The sequence below is a fragment of the Euwallacea similis genome, chromosome 2 (genome assembly GCF_039881205.1).
Source record: "Euwallacea similis isolate ESF13 chromosome 2, ESF131.1, whole genome shotgun sequence".
Taxonomy (NCBI): Eukaryota; Metazoa; Arthropoda; class Insecta; order Coleoptera; family Curculionidae; genus Euwallacea; species Euwallacea similis.
Genome location: NC_089610.1, coordinates 1217010 through 1230132, shown reverse-complemented (window position 1 = coordinate 1230132; position 13123 = coordinate 1217010). Strand labels below are relative to the sequence as shown.

Genomic DNA, 13123 nt, shown 5'->3' with positions numbered 1-13123 from the left:
TTCGCTCATGTGATATACCCTCCAGTCTCACATTATGACACCATTTACTGCCCTTCAACGTTACGTCTTATTTGAACTAATCTAAGAGAGAATTTTTTATGTTTAATTCGTCACTCGTGGGTAATGACCCCTTTTTGTAGGTCATGGAATAAGCGACTACATCCTGAGTTATGGAATGATTCGCTCTCTTAACTTGAACTAAAATGCAGTGGAATGTTGTGTAAAATGTTTCGAGTACGTAGTACGAAATGTACGAGTACAACTAGGTTTATTCGCTAATCTGCCATTACTCACTGCTGATCACACACTCGTGGGATATCATCTTTATAGTTTATGGCCTATTTCACTCACTGCCAACACTATTATGTTTTTTGCAATATCCAAACTATCGATTTAGAATGAACACCATGAAGCCGAGATAGAATTAAATAGTTTTATTATCCGGTCGCAGTAAATTCCAAAGTTCTTTAGCAGGAATGAAAGATATTTCAAATGCAACTAACTAATTAATTTAGACAGTTTGTCCTGACAGAGAGAAAAATTCACCCTTAGGTTAAAGACAAAAAAATCAGAATGATGAATGTACTAATTGTAGTCTTTCAGTGTCTTTTCTTTTGTTTACGGTTCGTTCTACTCAGCCAGCTTCCGCTACAAGCTAAAATTTATTATCTCCGGCTTTGAGCGAAAACCTCAAAAAATATAAAGGACGATCATTCATTAGGTAGGAGGAAACCAGCCCGGGAACGATTTAGTTAAATCCTAGCAGCCTCTAGCGGGGGATAGCTGTAAGAAATGGGGTCCATGGACAAAAAGGGGGCCCGAATCCGACATTTGCACATCGAAATTATGAGCCCCAAATAAATTATTTACAGGGGGTCCATATAACTAGTGAGTGTTTCATTCCGAGAAAGTGTTTTGGATTTTTTGCTGCCAGGCTCGGTTTTTTGATGGATCGGGGGTTCGGTACAGAAATGATAAAAGAAGAAGGGAGAAAATGAGAGAGGGAGATGATTACATTACAATTGCAGGTTATACTGTACGAAACCAATATGTGCAGTCAATTTCCACACACAATTTTATTCGAAAGAGAACAAATCATATTCACATCATCAAATATATCCATTTATTGCTCCACTTCCCGGAAAATAGTGTCTCCACGGTAAATGAGAAAACTTTTAGTTCGCAATATAATATTTACCCGGTAACAGTTTCAGAGCAAATTCTAAAGTTTAAAAGGAGTTTGTTTGCCTCGCCAAACGCACTTAGAGAAATTAGTTTTCTACTAAAGATAAGGTTATGCTTCGCAGATTTGCGCCACTGTAAAACCAATTCCAGCTGCCAAAGTGGATGAAAATTCTTAAACCACCTATTCGAAGCAGGAGATGATTTACTAATACATGAAACCGATAATCCCATCTTAAGCCTGCTCTAATCCACCTGTTAGCAGGAATAGGTTTAAGTTCATTGATTTACCTTCAACCCCTGAACTTCATAAATTAAATTCAACCTTAAGTACGGCAAAACTTTCATTTTTTTCACTTTTGTAGGCGGATTTTGGACTCGCTGACAAACATCCATATTTACAAATTTACAACACCTGCAGGCCTTTTTGATGAATAATGCAGTTACGTCTGTTTGATTTTGAACTCGTATTTTGTACGCGTTTCGCATGCAACACTAGTACCATGAATATTACATGAGTTACATGAATTTCTATTAATCTAATCTTCAGAGATTCATTTCAATAACGGCTTTCTTTATACTCGTATCATTAGTTTTGAAGAATATCGGCGGTGCGTTGTACATTTTCCTAGTGAGAAGACATGATGAAATGAATAATGAATTTATGATAATTTAGTCACGAATTTCCTGATGTTTTATCTTTGGTAAATTATGATGAGAGAATATTAACTTTAAAAATCATTGATATAGCAAATCTATTATGGTGGTTACAAATCAACAAACTTTTCTTTGGTAAATTTATGCACAAGCTCAATTCTGAATTCTGTACGCCACTGTTTTTTGGCCATTCAAGTAGTATATTTTATGGCCGTTATCTGAGGGAAGGTTGTATGTTGATATATGAGATTGTTGTATCAGAATATTGGCATTTATTTCGGTAGTTATTATTCAACAAACTATTCTTTGACAAGTTTACGTACGGGCTTATTTTTGAATCCACTACGTCACTGGTTTTTTTCGAATCAAACTGCAACTTTTTTCTGTTTATTAACGATATATAAGTGATTATTGAATACGAAGATCGTTGGCGCATTTCCATAGTACAAATTTTTATTTTTCAGCTTTATGAGTACGCTGTATCAAAGTTTTCATTAATATCCGGTACGTATTTTTTCTTATCAATTTAGTCATAAATGTTCTTAATTATATACGATGCTTGAGGGAAAATTGCTCCTGAAAATCTTTGATTTAGATAGTGTATTTTTGCAGCAACAATTTTTCAACATTTTCCTTTTTTTCAAAGTTTTTTAAGAATGTTTTCTCATGCTCTCATCTAGAGCTTCACTACACCATTCTTCCTTTTCCATGCAAATTGCAAATTTCTCTTTCTATTAACAATGTGTAAGTGATTATTGTGTCCGAAGATCGTTGATGCAGGAGGCCTATTTTGGTAATTACTATCCTAAACGCTTCTGTTTTTTCTATCGAGTTGCAAATTTTTCTAATTATATACTATAATCAAGGGAAAATGGCGCCCCAAAATTATTGATGCAGAGAGTCTATTTTGAAAGCTACAATTTTCGAAAATTTTCCTTGTTTTAAGAATTTTTGAGTATATTGAAGACTAGGACTTTCTACGCCACTGGTGCCTTTCTAATGCAATTGCAAATTTTACTGCTCATTTAAATTACTTCAAGAACGGATTAGCTTTAAATATCATTAGAGTATGTAATCTGTTTTAATACTTACTAATTTTCAAAAATTTCCTTTGTGTGTCTCAAACCCGGTTCTCATACACCACTGTTTCTTTACCAAATATGCTCCAATATTTATACATTTTGGCCAATATTTTATGTTATAGTTTATTAATGTGCCCTTCCTCGTAAATGACATGACTGTGTTTGTCGGAATCGCAAAAGTACGCCTCAATTTTTTCATCAATCAAGCTGGAAATTTTACTAATTGGTCAATACATGAGGGGCTATTTAAAGAAAAATCATAAGCGTAAGTTCTCCACTTTTATTGTTAAAATTTATGAAAACTCTCTAAAATTTTGAACTTTAAATATTATTATTTTTTATTTTTTTACGTTTGCACGCCCCTGTTTCTTCAACAAATAAATTTAAATCTTTGACGGGCCCTTTAACCCAAAAATCACTGGCGTAGACTTAAATTCAAATCAACTCTCTATCTTTCCAACAAACTTTAAACGAGCCTCTTCTCCATGTTCCTCACCTTTCTAAACTAAACTCAAACTCGAAGAAAGCGGTCGGCAGACCCGTTGACAAAGCCCCCACTAATCGGATGTATTGTAAATAACTTTGTATAGTTTCGTTAAGTGGATTGCTTCGTCACAGTTTCACAACTGTTAAGTGAAACTTTCTTGGCCCAAAAATCCGAAATGATAATTAGCAAAGCAGTTTCCGTATTACAAGAAAATTAATTAGGTTTGTGCAGTGGTGTATCAACAGGTCTCTATACGCTTTTGCTAATGTGAGGCAATAATCGTATATCAGATTCGAGGTTGATAGGTGCATGTCTAGGCTGCTAAGTTATTGTTAAGTACAATTTACGTAATTGGACTTGAAGAGATTAGATGAAGCTATAGGGTTTTGAAGAAGCAATCACTTGTCTAAGCGATTGTGGAATGTTTATAGGGTGCTAGGCCCATGTGAACTAATGATATTTGAGTAAAAAGAATTCCTTAAGTATTGTGTGTAACTGATAAAATTGGCGCCTGAATTGCTAAAGAAGAAGAGAAAAATGTGATACATTTTTGGGAGAAAATAGACAATCAATAAATCGTATTACGAACAAAATAGTCCATCTGCGTTAATAATTTGTGGGCTGAACAATATCGCTGGTATTGTCAATAAATGGAATAATCCAATGTTTAGTTGCTGAAGAAACAGTGGCGTACAGAAATCGCATTCGAAAGCATAAGTAAGCATACTCCTGAAACAAAAAAATACTCTCGAAATAGACCAATTACGACAATGATTTTCAATAATAAATGCTCGCCAAAGATTTGCCGACTAAACAGTCTCTCAGGCATTGCGTATTAGTATTAAAATTTGCAGGTCATTTGGTAAAATGACCGTAGCATAAAAAATAAAACTGCAAAGGCAAATCCATAAATTGTACCTGCCCAAATAGATTATATGCACCAATGATTTTTGATCAAAACTATCTCTGGAGTATTGTGTATAACAAGTAAAATTTTCAACTTAGTTGGTAAACAGACAGTGGCCTACGAGACCCACATGTGAAATCATAAAAGGATACCCTCTCTCAAAACATTCAACATTTTTTTTAAGTTCTATCTGCACCACTGATTTCGGGCTAAACGATTCCTCAAATATTGGGAAAAGCTAACTAAATTTACAACTTATTTGGTAAAGAAACTGTGACGTGCCGCATTCGAGATTATCTGGACAAACAAATTTATAATTACTAATGTAGACAACCAACCACAATTTATGCCAAATGATTTCCAGGCAAAATGACCCCTCAAGTAGTGTGTGGCACCATAAAAATGTACAACTTAAGAGAAGAAAGCCATTGGCGCACAGGTACACATTTGAGGAACATGAGAAAGGACACTCTCAAAATTTTACAATAAAAAAGGTATTTTTGATAAATTGGAACTGCGAAATTAAATCACCCACGCAATAGACTTTTAGGCTGAACAACCTCTGAAATATTATGAATAATTTGTAAAATTTGCAGCTTAATTAGCAAAGATAATTGAGATAGATGAGGCACATTGATAATTGCTTTGAAGTTAAATTTAGAGAAAGAAGCAGGGAAATTTGCTACTAAACATTAATACTAAAGCAACTAAATGATTTAATATTCCAGAAATCTGCAAAGATTTTGATAAAACTCGTACGCATAATTGCCAATTAGTTCTTTCAAGATTTAACAAAATTAGTACATTTATTAGACAACTCATTTCCTACATCAATCTAAATATTTTTCTAATCTAATGTTTCATTATTATTAAAGGAATTAGGCAAAGTAAACACATAAATTCTGTAGATTTTAATTGAGAAAAACATTTTAACAAAGATCAATTGAACCATACAACTATCGACAAGAGAATTATATGCCGAATCCGATATTGATCCTACTCGATAGTTACATTAACCTGAATGTTTATTGGCAATAATCTATTCCATTGTCCAATAATTGCTTTGTGACAGTTCAATAAACAAACATAATGGATATTGGATATTTTTTAGAAATAATTACGGCATTACGCAAAATTTAGGTGTTTGGAAGTCTTAAGTTTGCGCCCTAATATTTTGCAATATGATCAGAGAAGCATGTTTAATGTTGGAGGGTTCAAAGTAGGCTAAATCAGAAGCTAACGACTGCAGGCGAATCCAGAGCTATAGCCCTTTAGGAAATATTTATTTTGGGGCTCCCAATTTCCTTCTACAAACGTCATTTCCGAAGGTTTACACTTTTTCCTAGCATTAACGAAAATCCTTTTAAGCCTGGCTTCGGTTAATGAGTGATGTTTCAGTATTATATTTCAGTTCAATTTTACAGTAATGGGCATTAAGAGGATTGAAGCAGGAGAAAGTACTCCCATCAAATAGATTTGAGTGAAAGATTATGCTTTTAGCACCTCAGACAATACACATTTTTACTTACAGGAGAGAAACGCAAACGTTAATAGACTTATTTATGCAGATAATCTCTCAGTAGTTTGCAGAGAACTTTTGTTTGATTCCAAATACACTTCATCCTATCCTAGCATCCGATCGATTCTTCGTTTTGCTTGATAATTTGGACCATTTCGTATGAGATAAAATGGACCATTAGGTCGGAGGTATCGATTTTTCATTAGTAGCTATTCCTACGAGTATTACAATAGTCTATATTTATAAGGGTGAAATTTATGGCCAGTAAAGTGCGGCTATTTATTTGTTTTATTGTGGGGAAAGACAGCGCACACGCATTTGCAATTCAAACTGGACTCCGATGTTTTAAAAAAGGAATCGCTTGTATTCAGAATATGTAGCCATTTCCTATGTATATAGGTTTCAGTGGCCTGGATACTGGGATTTTAGGTGGTGAAACACCCTTAATTAAAAATGTGTTTACCTCAAGCTTCTAACATGAAAATCAGTATTGAAAATGTAGTCAATGACTTTGAAATCGAACAAAATCATCAACAAATTTTAACTTCAAATTTTCTTTGCAAACTTAATCAAATTTCTGAATCACCCCCGAGCAGCAATACTTCATGCGGCAAAAGTCTCATACAGCAACCGAAAGAAATTTTTAATGCAGACTAGTTTAATTTAGAATTTAAAAAAGATTTCAGTTTTTAATTCTACGATGAAATCTGAAACTTCGAGCTCCTAAAATGAAAACCTACAACTTTATAGAATGGAATTTTTTAATTTAAAATCTGCACAAAATGGCGATTGGAGCATAAAATTCACCTAGAAAAAGCCCAAGGTGTTTGAGAGCCTACCACGAAATTCCTTTCATGAAAGAAAAACATCAGTTTTGAACAGTAGAAGCGAAGTTTGTAACTTTACACATGTTAGAATGAAATTAAGAATTTAGTTCACTTCAAAAATTTTCTTCAACAAATATTAAACTCATGGGTCTTTTCCATAAGGTCACCCTAGGAAATCTTCATTTTTAGAAAGTAGAATGGAATTTGAAATTATCTTAAAAAAACTTGACATACTCTTGAATTTGTGTCATGCATGTGGAAAAGCGAAATTTATTTACTAGTTTCTAGAATGGAGTTTTGGAAGTTGGAATTAACGATAAACTTCAAATCCGAAACTTAGCTTAAAAATTGGAATTTACAATTAATTTCAAAATAATTAAGTTTTACACGGATAACGAGTTAAGGGTTTAGCTAAGGAAAACCTCAAGGTTGATTTCTGGAATAGAAATTTGAAATTTAGAATTTTTATGAAATAAAGAGTGGAATTTGGAATTTCTTAAAGAAAAGATTAAAATTGAAATTTTCCTTTAAAAAGTACGTGGTTTCTAAACCATCAATTCCAAAAAGAAACATTCAATCTTCAAGAATAGAATGGAAGTTTAGATCCTCCTGAAAACAATTAAGGTGCCTTTAAACTTTTTCATGCATCGGACTAAGGCAAAATGCACGAATATACCTAAAAAAAATTGAGTTCTTCTTTTGTTCTCTCACAAATAATATAAAAAAAACTTCAGGAATCAGGCATCTAGAATATACCTAGAATAAAATTTGGAACTTAAAATTACTTTCAAAATATACCAATACAAATTTGTTAGACTCCTCTGAACAGTACTTAACTATCAGAAAACTAGAACCTGGAATGCACAAAAAAATTTAAGTTATTTTTTCTACATATCTGGCATAGGAAACCTTCAGATTTTATTTCTAAAATTAAAGTAGAAACTTGGAATTTGTTTGAAAAACATTGAAATCCTTTTGAGTTTACCCCATACATCAGGTGATGTAAAACTTCAGGACTGATTCCAAGAATGGAATTTGGAATATGGCTAAAATGTAATTTGGAACTAATGGAATCTGGGAGGAGAGCTCACTTCAAAAGTTAAGAGTACCAAGCTATTGAGACTCTTCTGTAAAGTATTGAAGGGAAATACCTATTGCAATTCACATAGAAAATATAAATTGTTTCCAATACATCTAGTAAGGAAAATCTTCATGATTTCTGCAATAAATGTAGGAACACCGAATTCACCTAAAAAAATTGCTTTTGAATCAATCTCATATATGAGGTAACGTAAAATTCGAGGATTGATTCCAAGAATAAAATTTAGAATGTGCCTAGAATAAAATTTGAAACTTAGAGTTCACTACAAGATCTACTAGTACAAAGTCTTTGATCCTCTTCCAACAACTAACTCTACAAAAACTTCAGTTTTTAGCCAAGAGTGGAAGAAATTAAAGTTCGCCTTTAAAAATTTATTATTCTTTTGAGTTCCTCGCTTGCATCCGTTAAAGGAAAACTTGAGGATTGATTTCTAGGACAGAATTTTAAAATCTGGATCTTGCCTAGAAGAAAATTTAAAGTCATGAATTCACCTAAAAAAATGCGATGTCGTTGAGTTTCTCTGCCATTCGCAGGGGAACTTATGTAAAACTGTGAATCAGCATCCATCAGTATCGGCTTTCTATGTTAGTTTCAAATGGAGTAATGAAACTCATGGCGCTGTCGTCGAAGTCGCAGTTAGAGAACGCATGAAAAGTTTAAGAATAAGATAATGCCTCATTTTTTGAAGAGATAAGGGACAGGAGTACCGTAATTTTTCTGGAAATTTTCGCATTCTGTTGTTGGGTAACATTCCTCTTTTATTCGTAGCGATTAAACACATGAATTGTTACATTTACGAAATACAAGAAGCTGACTGTTATTGTTGTCTGGGTATAGCACCATTTCCTAGAGTAACGAGAGACAGGAATTTTCAAATATGGACAAATTTCTAAAGGTATTAACGTGAAGTAGTATAGACGTGTTCTGACCATAGCCCTAACCAACTGTTAGAAAATTGTCTGTACTTGTACGATTCATGAAAAATTTCACCCATACACGAGTATCCTTTGTCATTGCATGACACTTACCAATTATTCCCACAAATCTAGTACCCACTTAACACATGAGGCAAAAGCACCAGGCCCTACATAAACAGTGGCACATCAAAACGACAATATCCCACTCGAGGCGAACACAAAACGGCAAATTAACACATCGTCCAGGCACGTCACCCCGATAAAAGTTTCAACTTCCGAACGAGTTCTCCGAACGAAACTTTCCCGATTCGAGATCGCAGCCTCCTGCAGGACCGTACTCAGTGCTGCTGCGAGGCTACTGACTTCTGCTGCGGCTGCAGCAAAATCTGAGCCATCTCCCGAAAGCGAAAGAGAGAGAGGGCGCACGCGTTTCTCTCCCTGCCCTCCTACAGCGCTCTATTTGACACCTCTGCTCTCCCAACCTGACCCATTGGACTCTTTCCCGGTGTGTGTCGTCGACGTATTTACCTGGAATCTGAACTCAAATTCGGTTTTATGGAAATTCGGCGCTGTCTTCTTAATCCATGGAGATTTATGGAATTTTAAATATGCCACGAGTTGTGAATTGTTTGAGAGGAACAACGGAATACGGGGGGTTTTATAGAATCTTAAAAATTGGAAAGTAATCAGTTAGAAGAGAAGAGTTTTAAAATTTTCAGAAAAGCTTCGGAATTTATAGCGGTGAAGGGCCAGGATTCACGAAGAAATCAAAATTTTAAATATAAGGGGTTCTAAAGTTAACTGCGACTAGTTCAATCGTTAAAGTGATGAAAGCCTCGAATATTTCAATACTTCAATCGAAGTTGCATAGCTTTAAAGGCCCTTTTACTATCTGGATATAATTAAGACCTAAACCTGTTGTGTAGTGCACAACCAAGTGATGGTAGATGTCATTTTTAGGAGCAGTAAAGAAATTAAGTAATACAAAATTTTTTGAATGTAACCGAGACTGGGTATAACGTTTGAATTCTAGAATAACTAATTTTTCTAGATATAACCGAAACTGTAAGTCATCATTCCACATGGAAATCAATAGGAAGACCCATCCATTCTTAATTTAATAATGATCTGAGACTCGTGTGCAGCTTTATTTACGACCACAGAATTGCTACTTAAAAAAAAATACCTGCAATCGGCTATATAGCATGTTTTCACTAATACTTCATAATTTTTAGAAATATCAATTTCAATTAGATTAAAAAGTGTTTCTGAATATTGGGCGATCCGAAACCAAACACACCTCGGGCTTTTGCTTTTAATATTTGACAAACCGTTTTTAATAGGCCTCTAGCTTCTAAAGCAATTTTTCTAGGTATAACTAAGACTAAACCTAGTGCCTAACATATAAATCAGTGGAGGGACACGTCATAGAATTCCCACGCAAAAACCGCAAAGTTGGGGCATAAACAAATTTAGCCCCCATCGGCCTCACGTCTGTGTTATCGCGAAAGAAATATGGGCCACCATCGGGACTTATATGGCTCTAGAGACACATAGATTCCAAGTAGATTGAAAACTTTGTAGTTATTTATACAATTCGGAAAGCTGATTGCGAAATATTGAGCTTATTCCAAAGAGGGTGAAGAGGGCGATCACGTCTTAGCCATAGAATGAAAACCGTGTTGCCTTGTCGGTAAAAACCTGTCAATAAGGGTTTTAGGTGGCAAATTATATAAATTCTCGACTACACTGGGCTTTGATTTAGTTATTTTAATTATCGGAGAAATTAGAAAACTCTTCTTCACTATCACTCTATATAATAATGTGGCATTATCCGTTATATACGAGAAGTACTTCCTCTCTTACATAATGGAGCCAAACAATGAAACTCTATCTTTCATTTCATTGCTTGTCAGCGTATTTACATAACGGAGAAGGGTATGTCTTCTGCTATCTGATTATTGCTGTCGATTCAATTCTGTAATGAAATCGGAAATTGTCTTTCCAGTAATATTAAAACTCGGTAAGAGAATTTATAAGGACATTTCAATTTCAATATTCTAAGCTTGAAGTGAAAAACAAACCATTCGGCAAAGAAAAATTTAATTCAGACCGGAATTCCTAACTGCCGGACGTTTCCGATGGAATCTGTACCGTAAAGATTGGCAATGGACGTTTTATCAATAAAACTGGCATAAAACGTAGGATTTGTTGGAGTCTAAACGCGTCGGAGTGCCCGATCGAAGACCCTACAAGACTAAAATCGAATATCATTTAAATACGGGCCCGGAGAGGCTAACCGGAAGAAATCTGATATAAAAATAGACCATAAAGTTTATTTGGAGATGGTAAACGAGCGTTTTTCTTAAACGAATTGTGAGGTAAAGTGAAAAGTATTTTGGAAAAAGTTTAGGATACTCAAGAAATCGAACTGATTATAAGTAACTTGAAATTAATATCTCTAAGTGACCTTTCGACACACGTTGCCCCTCTTCGTCGCAACATTTTCCTGACTTCCGAATTAAAAAGCAATTAACGATCTTTGGATTGCCCTTTACTTCCATAGTGTAAAGGAAACGCAGCTAATTTATAACAGCGAATGCAAATTTATGTTCTGCCTTGCTTTGTCTAACAATTCGTATACCTGCGAGATAGGGTTTAATTAACTAAAGATATCGCGTGTGCGAGCCTATCCAAGAGCAACACAGTTAATAGGGCCCTTTTTGTGCCAATGACTACGAATAGAATTAGGCCCTTATCAAATTAAATACATAAATAACAGGTATTTTCATATGTTGTATATAAGACGAAAATGAGTAGTTAATTTTGTTAGCTTATTCGAGTCGACACACACGTACCTAACTCTGGATATGGAACTAATTACGAAGAATGTATAGGAGAAATTTACAAAGCGAATCTGGCTCATTTACATCCCGCTTTTCGTATACCTGCCAGTCGTTTCTTAAACAGAAGAAGATGTCTGTCGCGGATATGCCTGTTTAATTTCAACATATTAAATGGGGATCTTTTTGCTACTATGCCTAATCTGCCATGAAATGAGCCTTCCAGCCTTATTAAATTACTCCCTATTAAGAAGTGATTTATTACTGTCTCTGTTTGTGGTGTAGAAGAACTAGAATGCAAATTAGCTAATCTCGCAGGCTGAAGGATAAATCGAGGGAACGTAAATCGATCATTGAATAAAGAAAAACTACTTTCTTGCGGTTTTCATACGAGCCGGTGCCACTTCACGAGAGTACAAATTCAGAGGGAAACTCAAATCCCGGAAGGAGTCACAAAGAAATCTGAAATAGACACAAAAAATGTTTTTATTTTCAATTATTGAAAAGTCCACATGTTAATCTGGTCTTTCTGCATTTTTTATAATGATTAATGGCACTTCTCAAGGGAATGAAATATGAGGAAACTTTTTTATCTTTAACATTTGATCAAATTAGTTTAAAAATTATTTCAAAGAAATAAATTCATCCATGTCAACGTGATTTTTACTATAAAAACAGCATTTTTTAATTTACTCTCTAGCAGTTTTTACAGAGATCATAAGAATTTCACCACAAGATGAAATCAGCGTAAGTACAAGTTCTAGAAAAAATTCAAAAGGGCTGAATCTATGATTTTAAAAAATTATCCTCGAAAAGTAAGTAGTTTTCACCAATGAAAAAGCACATGTTAACCTATTATACTTTTTCTGTATTTTTCACCGAGATCAATGGCGTATATCTAGAGGACGAACGGAAACTTAGATCCTGAAAAAAATCACAGCGATCGAAAATTATATAGTTCCGTCAAATTATTTTGAAGAAATAAATTGATCCATACCACTGTAATTTTTGTTACCGAAAATAGCATACTTTAGTTTAATTTTCCTCTAGTTATAATAGTAGTCGGTAGCGTTTCACATGAAGATTAAGCCAGAAGAAACTTTATTCCTGGAAGGAATCGCACAAATCTATAATTATATAATTTTGAAAAATAATCCCTAAGAGACAAATTCATCTACGCTGCTGTGATTTTTATTACCAAAAATATCATACTTTAGTTTACTTTTATTCAAATTTTCACAGTGATCAGTGGCGTTTCGTAAAAAGACTTCGCCAACGCAAACTTTACTCCTGAAAGAAATTGCATAGATCTGAAATTATAATCTGATTTTAAAAATAATCTCTAATTAACAAATTCATCTAAACCAGTGAAGCTTTGACTATTGTAAAGGGCGCATTTTAGTGATCAGTGACATTTCACAAAAAGAATTGACTCCAAAACCTAAATAAGTTTTAATCAATTTTCCTTCTCAGTTCCTTCCCCCTTGGCAATTAATTTAACGTCATTGTTAATACCCTTTTTGCGATGTTCTTTAATATAATTTTCCATTACATCTCAGTTCCAGGCAGACAGTCCGATGTTCCATAATACCAATGTTCA

The 13123-nt window shown here is 34.2% G+C and overlaps 1 protein-coding gene across 1 annotated transcript in view; it reads right to left on the bottom strand.

The window, feature by feature from the left end:
• The window catches only part of LOC136419317 (uncharacterized), a 209836-nt gene extending 200817 nt beyond the window's left edge, over positions 1–9019 (bottom strand). The window contains exon 1 of the mRNA XM_066405553.1: positions 8792–9019. The gene's annotated coding sequence lies outside the window, so the exon portion shown is untranslated. The remainder of the gene's footprint in view (positions 1–8791) is intronic.
• Between the last annotated feature and the right edge of the window lie 4104 nt (positions 9020–13123).